We start from the raw sequence: 8,103 nt of genomic DNA, 5'->3' as shown, positions 1-8,103 counted from the left end.
CAGACACTCGACGGCAAAACACCGCTGTTCGGTAGTTTAAGATGGCCGCCGCCACGTGTTTGTTTCCCGAATGGCGGCCACCCAGAGGACAAAGGATACATTACACTGAGTGCCAATTACCCGTTTGCAACATTGTTGCAAACTGTAATTGGAGGCACACTTATTCCTGGGTGGTCTGGTTGTTCGGTAGTTTCACTCAATATAATAAATGGAGTGATTCTACCGAACAATCAGTGAATGCTGCATACATATCCCAGGTTAAACTTAATACACATATAATATTACAGGCAGTACACTAGAATATGTATCACAGTCTTAAAGGGACAGTAGTCCCAAAAGTCCCAATATGTCCATAGATGCTTTTAAAGGGCCAGCAGCAGCAATACAAATTATTACCTGCCCAAATATAGTTTCTAAAGTGCAACACGTCCAGGGGCCATAGTCAGCGGGCAGGAGGCCAGCAGCCAGGCCTCTCCAGTTCACAGTGGCGAAGCTGGTTTCGCCACAATATATATATATATATATATAATATATGTGTATATATTATATATATAATATATATATACATATTATATATATGTAACGTCATACAAAGTGTGTTTTAATATTAATATAAGTATATATATTAGTATTAAAATACACTTAGAATGACGTTACATATATATATGTATATATATTATATATATAATAGATATATACACATATATTATATATATATATATACGTATAATTACAATAATAAATAAATAAAATAATAAAATAAATAAATAAAATATTGAAACAAAATTTAATATAAATTATATATTCATATGTAATTTCATTCTAAGGAGGAGAGAGCTGACAGGAGCTGCAGGAGAGGTAAGTAACCGCACACAGCCCCCTGTCTGTATTATGGCAATGTAAATTGCCATATACAGACAGTGACTCGAGTATAAGACGAGTTGGGGTTTTTCAGCACAAAAAATGTGCTGAAAAACTCGTCTTATACTCGAGTATATACGGTAATTAAAATTTGATTGACTTGCCTGACAACACAGGGAGAAAGTGCAGATAATTTAATTCTCACGCACTATATTTGACCCTGTAACTCTCCAAGACACCAAAAAAACTGTACATAGGGGGTACTGTTTTACTCGGGAGACTTCGCTGAACTCAAATATTGGTGTTTCAAACTGGTAAATTGTATTACAACGATGATATTTGAAGTAAAAGTGAATATTTTTTTGCATTTATTACAAACGAACAGCACTTTTATGGACTATATTATTGTTGTAATATGTTTTACTGTTTTAAAACACTAATATTTGTGTTTAGTGAAGTCTCCCGAGAATAACAGTACCCCCCATGTACAGGTTTTATGGTGTTTTGGAAAGTTAGAGAGTCACATATAAGGCTTGCATTTCATTTTTTTGACATTGAAATTTGCCAGATTGGTTATGTTGCCTTTGAGAGCGTATGGTAGCACAGGGATGAGAATTATCCCCATGATGGCATACCATTTACAAAAGTAGACAACCCAAGGTATTGCAAGTGGGGTGTGTCCAGTCTTTCTTAGTAGCCACTTAGTCATAAACACTGGCCAAATATTAGTTTTTTGCATTTTTCACACAAAAACAAATATGAACGCTAACTTTGGCCAGTGTTTGTAAATAAGTGGCTAGTAAAAAAGACTAAACATACCCCACGTTCAATACCTTGGGTTGTCTGCTTTTTCAAATGGTATGCCATTATGGGGGTAATTCTCTTTCCTGGGCTACCACACTGTCTCAAAGGTAAGATTACTAATCTGGCAAATTTCAATTTGAAAATGGAACGTTCTATATTTGACCCTGTAACTTTCCAAAACACCATAAAACCTGTTAATGGGGGGGTACTGTTGTACTCGTGAGACATCGCTGATTACAAATATGTGCATTTTTTTGCAGTAAAATCTAATAAATTATGTTTCATATATGAATAGTTAATGATAAATTAAAGCCCTGTTTCTCCTGAACAAAATGATATATAATAAGTGTGGGTGCACTTAATGTGACAGCGGTGAATTACGATTGAACAGACATATAGCGCAAATTCCAGTTTTTGTTTACGTTTTGTTTTAATCAGAACGTGTTCCACAATGAAGGGTCATCAATAAACTGCAATCTTTAAGTTTGGATTCCAATATTGTTGAATGGGTTAGGCAGTGGCTGAATGACAGGCAACAGAGGGTTGTAGTCAATGGAGTATATTCGAAGCATGGGCTTGTCACCAGTGGGATACCTCAGGGATCTGTACTTGGACCCATTCTCTTTAATATTTTTATTAGTGATATTGTAGAAGGTCTTGATGGTAAGGCATGTATGTTTGCTGATAATACTAAAATTTGCAACAGTCTTTATGGTAAGGCATGTCTTTTTGCTGATAATACTAAAATTTGCAACAGGGTTGATGTTCCAGGAGGGATAAGCCAAATGGCAAATGATTTAGGTAAATTAGAAAAAAAAAAAGGTAATGCATTTTGAGCGTAAAAACCCAAGGGCAGAGTATAGAATATTTTATACCCTACTAACCTCAACATCTGAGGAAAGGGATTTAGGAGTATTTATTTCAGATGGCTTAAAGGTAGGCAGACAATGTAATAGAGCAGCAGGAAATGCTAGCAGAATGCTTGGTTGTATAGGGAGAGGTATTAGCAGTAGAAAGAGGGAAGTGCTCATGCCATTATACAGAACACTGGTGAGACCTCACTTGGAGTATTGTACGCAGTACTGGAAACTGTATCTTTAGAAGGATATTGATAATTTGGAAAGAGTTCAGAGAAGGGCTACTAAACTGGTTCATTGATTGCAGGTTAAAACTTACCAGGAAAGGTTAAAGGATCTTAACCCCTTAAGGACCAAACTTCTGGAATAAAAGGGAATCATGACATGTCACATACGTCATGTGTCCTTAAGGGGTTAAAGGGACACTATAGTCACCTGAACAACTTTAGCTTAATGAAGCAGTTTTGGTGTATAGAACATGCCCCTGCAGCCTCACAGCTCAATCCTCTGCCATTTAGGAGTTAAATCCCTTTGTTTATGAATCCTAGTCACACCTCCCTGCATGTGACTTGCACAGCCTTCCATAAACACTTCCTGTAAAGAGAGCCCTATTTAGGCTTTCTTTATTGCAAGTTCTGTTTAATTAAGATTTTCTTATCCCCTGCTATGTTAATAGCTTGCTAGACCCTGCAAGAGCCCCCTGTATGTGATTAAAGTTCAATTTAGATATTGAGATACAATTACTTAAGGTAAATTACATCTGTTTGAAAGTGAAACCAGTTGTTTTTTTTTCATGCAGGCTCTGTCAATCATTGCCAGGGGAGGTGTGGCTAGGGCTGCATAAACAGAAACAAAGCGATTTAACTCCTAAATGGCATTGAATTGAGCAGTGAAATTGCAGGGGAATGATCTATACACTAAAACTGCTTTATTTAGCTAAAGTAATTTAGGTGACAATAGTGTTCCTTTAACATGTATAGCTTGGAGGAAAGACGAGACAGGGGGGATATGATAGAAACATTTAAATACATAAAGGGAATCAACACAGTAAAGGAGGAGACTATGTTAAAAAGAAAAAAAACTACCACAACAAGAGGACATAGTCTTAAATTAGAGGGACAAAGGTTTAAAAATAATATCAGGAAGTATTACTTCACAGGGAGGGTAGTGGACACATGGAATAGCCTTCCAGCTGAAGTGGTAGAGGTTAACACAGTAAAGGAGTTTAAGCATGCGTGGGATAGGCATAAGGCTATCCTAGACTTAAGATAAGGCCAGGGACTAATGAAAGTATTTAGAAAATTGGGCAGACTAGATGGGCCGAATGGTTATATTCTGCCGTCACATTCTATGTTTCTATGGTTATGCCTCCTGGAGGACAAAACAGAGTTTGCAGGAATCTGTGATCTACAAACTTTCTTAGTCATAAGGATGAGCATAACCTCCTAGCAATAGCACCTGTCACTCCCTCCCCTAAAATAATGTTTTTGCATAGTACTGGTAGTTTGCATTTTCTAGATGTTAAGTTTATCTGCTTCCTAAATGTTTCTGATTTTATTTTTACTGATTACAACCGTACTCCCAGACTGAACCAATAATCCAAAGATCCACCTAAGTAAGAAGATCGGATGCTAGTCTTATCTTCTTCAAGTTGGAATTCATATGAGCTCCTTGGATAGAAGAACCAGCTGGATAGAAGAACCAGCTGTCAAATACTGGTTGCAACAGTTGTTTATTTAATTTTACAGTGTATACAGTGTATGTTGCTGCAATTTGTTATGTAGCAGTTTATGCGTTTGTTTGCTTTTTTCATGATCAGGCCTATACATTCTTAAAGGATCACTATAGTATCAGGAAAACAAACCCATTTTCCTGACACTATATAATCCTTGGGGAGCCCTCACCCTTAGGGTCCCCCTCCCATAGCGCTGAAGGTTAAAACCCCTTCAGCAGCTTAACTTAATCCAGCGCTGGGCTCCCTCTCCTCCCCCGCCGACGTCAGTTCCAAAGTGGAGCGGAATGCGCATGTGCGGCAATTGCCGCGTGCGCTTTCAAACTGTCTATAGGAAAGCATTTCTCAATGCTTTCCTATAGATGCTCTGCACGCTGGATGCGAATTTCGCATCCAGCGTCGCAGAAACGCCTCTAGTGGATGTCAGGAAGACAGCCACTAGAGGTTGGATTAACCCTGCTATGTAAACATAGCAGTTTCTCTTAAACTGCTATGTTTACATGTGCAGGGTTAAAACCTGAGGGACATTGCACCCAGACCACTTCATTGAGCTGAATTGGTCTGGGTGACTATAGTGTCCCTTTAAGTCTTTGTGTTCCTCATATGTTTTTATAGATTTTCTAATATATTTTTGTTTTCCCCTTCTCTAACCTTGTACGCTGTTCTGGGTTTTTTAAAATATATTTTTAGCCTTGTTCATGGGTTATATATACTCAATGCTTTGGTGGGACGAGCTAACCATCCACAGTTTCCCAATTTAAAACAACTAAGGTAATCAGTTCTCTCTCTTAGCACAAGCTGTCTCTGAGTGTTGTCTCTCAGTATAAGTAAGTCAGTAAGTGGTCGTTCTCAATGCTGCCAACCTCTCTCAATGCAGGCTGTCTCTCTCTCACAGTGAAGGCTGTCTCTCTCTCACAGTGCAGGCTGTCTCTCTCTCACAGTGCAGGCTGTCTCTCTCAGGGCTGATTGCCTCTGAGTCCTGGATGTATCTCAGTGCTGGCTGTCTCTCTCTCACAGTGCTGCCAGTCTCTCTCAGTGCTGTCTCTCTCTCTCTCTCAGTGCTCTCTCTATCTCTCAGTGCAGGCTGTCTCTGTCTGTCTGTGTTTCTCTCTCTTAGTGCTGGCTGACTGTCTCTCCCCTTCCTGTGTGTCTGTGTTTGTCTCTCTCTCTCTCCCCTCCCTGTGTGTCTGTGTTTCTCTCTCTCTCTCTCTCCCCTCCATGTGTGTCTGTGTTTCTCTCTCTCTCTCTCTCTCTGACTCTCCCCTCCCTGTGTGTGTGTGTGTGTCTGTCTCTCGCTCCCTGTGTGTCTGTGTTTGTCTCTCTCTCCCCTCCCTGTGTCTCTGTCTGTCTCTCCCCTCCCTGTGTGTCTGTGTTTGTCTCTCTCTCTCTGTCTCTCCCCTCCCTGTGTGTCTGTCTCTCCACTCCCTGTCTGTTTCTCTCACTCCCCTCCCTGTGTGTCTGTGTCTGTCTCACCCCTCCCTGTGTGTCTCTGTCTCTCTCTCTACCCTCCCTGTGTGTCTGTGTTTGTCTCTCTCTCTCCCCTCCCTGTGCATCTGTTTTTTCTCTCTCTCTGTCTCTCCCCTCCCTGTGTGTCTGTGTTTGTCTCTCTCTCTTCCCTCCCTGAGTGTCTGTTTGTCTCTCTCTCTCTCCCCTCCCTGTGTGTCTGTGTTTGTCTCTCTCTGTCTCTCCCCTCCCTGTGTGTCTGTGTTTGTCTCTCTCTGTCTCTCCCCTCCCTGTGTGTCTGTGTTTGTCTCTCTCTGTCTCTCCCCTCCCTGTGTCTGTTTGTCTCTCTGTCTCTCCCCTCCCCTCCCTGTGTCTGTCTCTCTCTCTGTCTCTCCCCTCCCTGTGTGTCTGTGTTTGTCTCTCTCTCTCTATGTCTCTCCCCTCCCTGTGTCTCTCTGTCTGTCTCTCCCTCCCTGTGTGTCTGTTTGTCTCTCCCCTCCCTGTGTGTCTGTCTCTGTCTCTCCCCCTCCCTGTGTGTCTGTTTGTCTCTCCCCTCCCTGTGTGTCTGTGTTTGTCTCTCCCCTCCCTGTGTGTCTGTATTTGTCTCTTTCTGTCTGTCTCTCCCCTCCCTGTGTGTCTGTGTTTGTGGTCCTGTCTCTCCTCTCCCCTCCCTGTGTGTCTGTCTCTCCCTGTGTGTCTGTCTCTGTCTCTCCCCTCCCTGTGTGTCTGTCTGTCTCTCCCTGTGTGTCTCTCTCTCCCCTCCCTGTGTGTCTGTCTCTCCCCTCCCTGTGTGTCTCTGTCTGTCTCTCTCCTCTCCCTGTGTGTCTCTGTCTGTCTCTCTCCTCTCCTGTGTGTCTGTCTCTCCCCTCCCTGTGTGTCTGTCTCTCTCCCCTCCCTGTGTGTCTGTTTGTCTCTCCCCTCCCAGTGTGTCTGTCTCTCCCCTCCCTGTCTGTGTTTGTCTCTCTCTCCCCTCCCTGTCTGTGTTTGTCTCTCTCTCCCCTCCCTGTGTCTGTCTCTCTCTCTCCCCTCCCAGTGTCTGTCTCTCTCCCCTCCCAGTGTATCTGTCTCTCCCCTCCCTGTATGTCTGTGTTTGTCTCTCTCTCCCCTCCCTGTGTCTGTTTGTCTCTCTCTCTCCCCTCCCTGTGTCTGGGTTTGTCTGTCTCTGTCTCTCCCCTCCCTGTGTGTCTGTCTCTGTCTCTCCCCTCTCTGTGTGTCTGTGTTTGTCTCTCCCCTCCCTGTGTCTGTCTCTCCCCTCTCTGTGTGTCTGTCTCTGTCTCTCCCCTGCCTGTGTGTCTGTGTCTCCCCTTCCTGTGTGTCTGTGTTTGTCTCTCCCCTCCCTGTGTGTCTGTCTCTGTCTCTCCCCTCCCTGTGTGTCTGTGTTTGTTTCTCTCTCTGTCTCTCCCCTCCCTGTGTGTCTGTCTCTCCCCTCCCTGTATGTTTGTGTTTGTCTCTCTCTCTGTCTGTCTCTCCCCTCCATGTGTGTCTGTGGTCCTGTCTCTCCCCTCCCTGTGTTTCTGTGTTTGTCTCTCTCTCTGTCTCTCCCCTCTCTGTGTGTCTGTCTCTGTCTCTCCCCTCCCTGTGTGTCTGTCTCTCCCCTCCCTCTGTGTCTGTGTTTGTCTCTGTCTCTCCCCTCCATGTGTGCCTGTGTTTGTCTCTCTCTCTGTCTCTCCCTCCCTGTGTGTCTGTCTCTGCCCTCCCTGTGTGTCTGTGTTTGTCTCTCTCTGTCTGTCTCACCCCTCCCTGTGTGTCTGTCTCTCTCTGTCTCCCCCTGTGTTTGTCTCTCTCTCTCCCCTCCCTGTGTGTCTGTGTTTGTCTCTCTCTCCTCCGTGTGTGTCTGTCTGTCTCTCCCCTCCCTGTGTGTCTGTGTTTGTCTCTCTCTCTGTCTCTCCCCTCCCTGTGTGTCTGTCTCTCTCGCTCTCTCCCTGTGTGTCTGTGTTTGTCTCTCCCCTCCCTGTGTGTCTCTCTCTGTCTCTCCCCTCCCTGTGTGTCTCTCTCTGTCTCTCCCCTCCCTGTGTGTCTGTCTCTCCCCTCCCTGTGTGTCTGTCTGTCTCTCCCCTCCCTGTGTGTCTGTCTGTCTCTGTCTCTCCCCTCCCTGTGTGTCTGTCTCTCCCCTCCCTGTGTGTCTGTCTGTCTCTGTCTCTCCCCTCCCTGTGTGTCTGTGTCTGTCTGTCTCTCCCCTCCCTGTGTGTCTGTCTGTCTCTCCCCTCCCTGTGTGTCTGTCTGTCTCTCCCCTCCCTGTGTGTCTGTCTGTCTCTGTCTCTCCCCTCCCTGTGTATCTGTGTCTGTGCTCCTGTCAGGTTTGAATGAGGAAGCCCCTCCCCCAGTAACCCCATCGTTGCCAGTTGCTAGGTAGACTCCGCCCCTCCCAGTCTCAGTTTTGCCCAATTCAGCAACTGGATGGTTAAC

This window comes from Pelobates fuscus, chromosome 10, assembly GCF_036172605.1.
Source record: "Pelobates fuscus isolate aPelFus1 chromosome 10, aPelFus1.pri, whole genome shotgun sequence".
Classification (NCBI taxonomy): domain Eukaryota; kingdom Metazoa; phylum Chordata; class Amphibia; order Anura; family Pelobatidae; genus Pelobates; species Pelobates fuscus.
Note: the sequence above shows the minus strand (reverse complement) of the source record.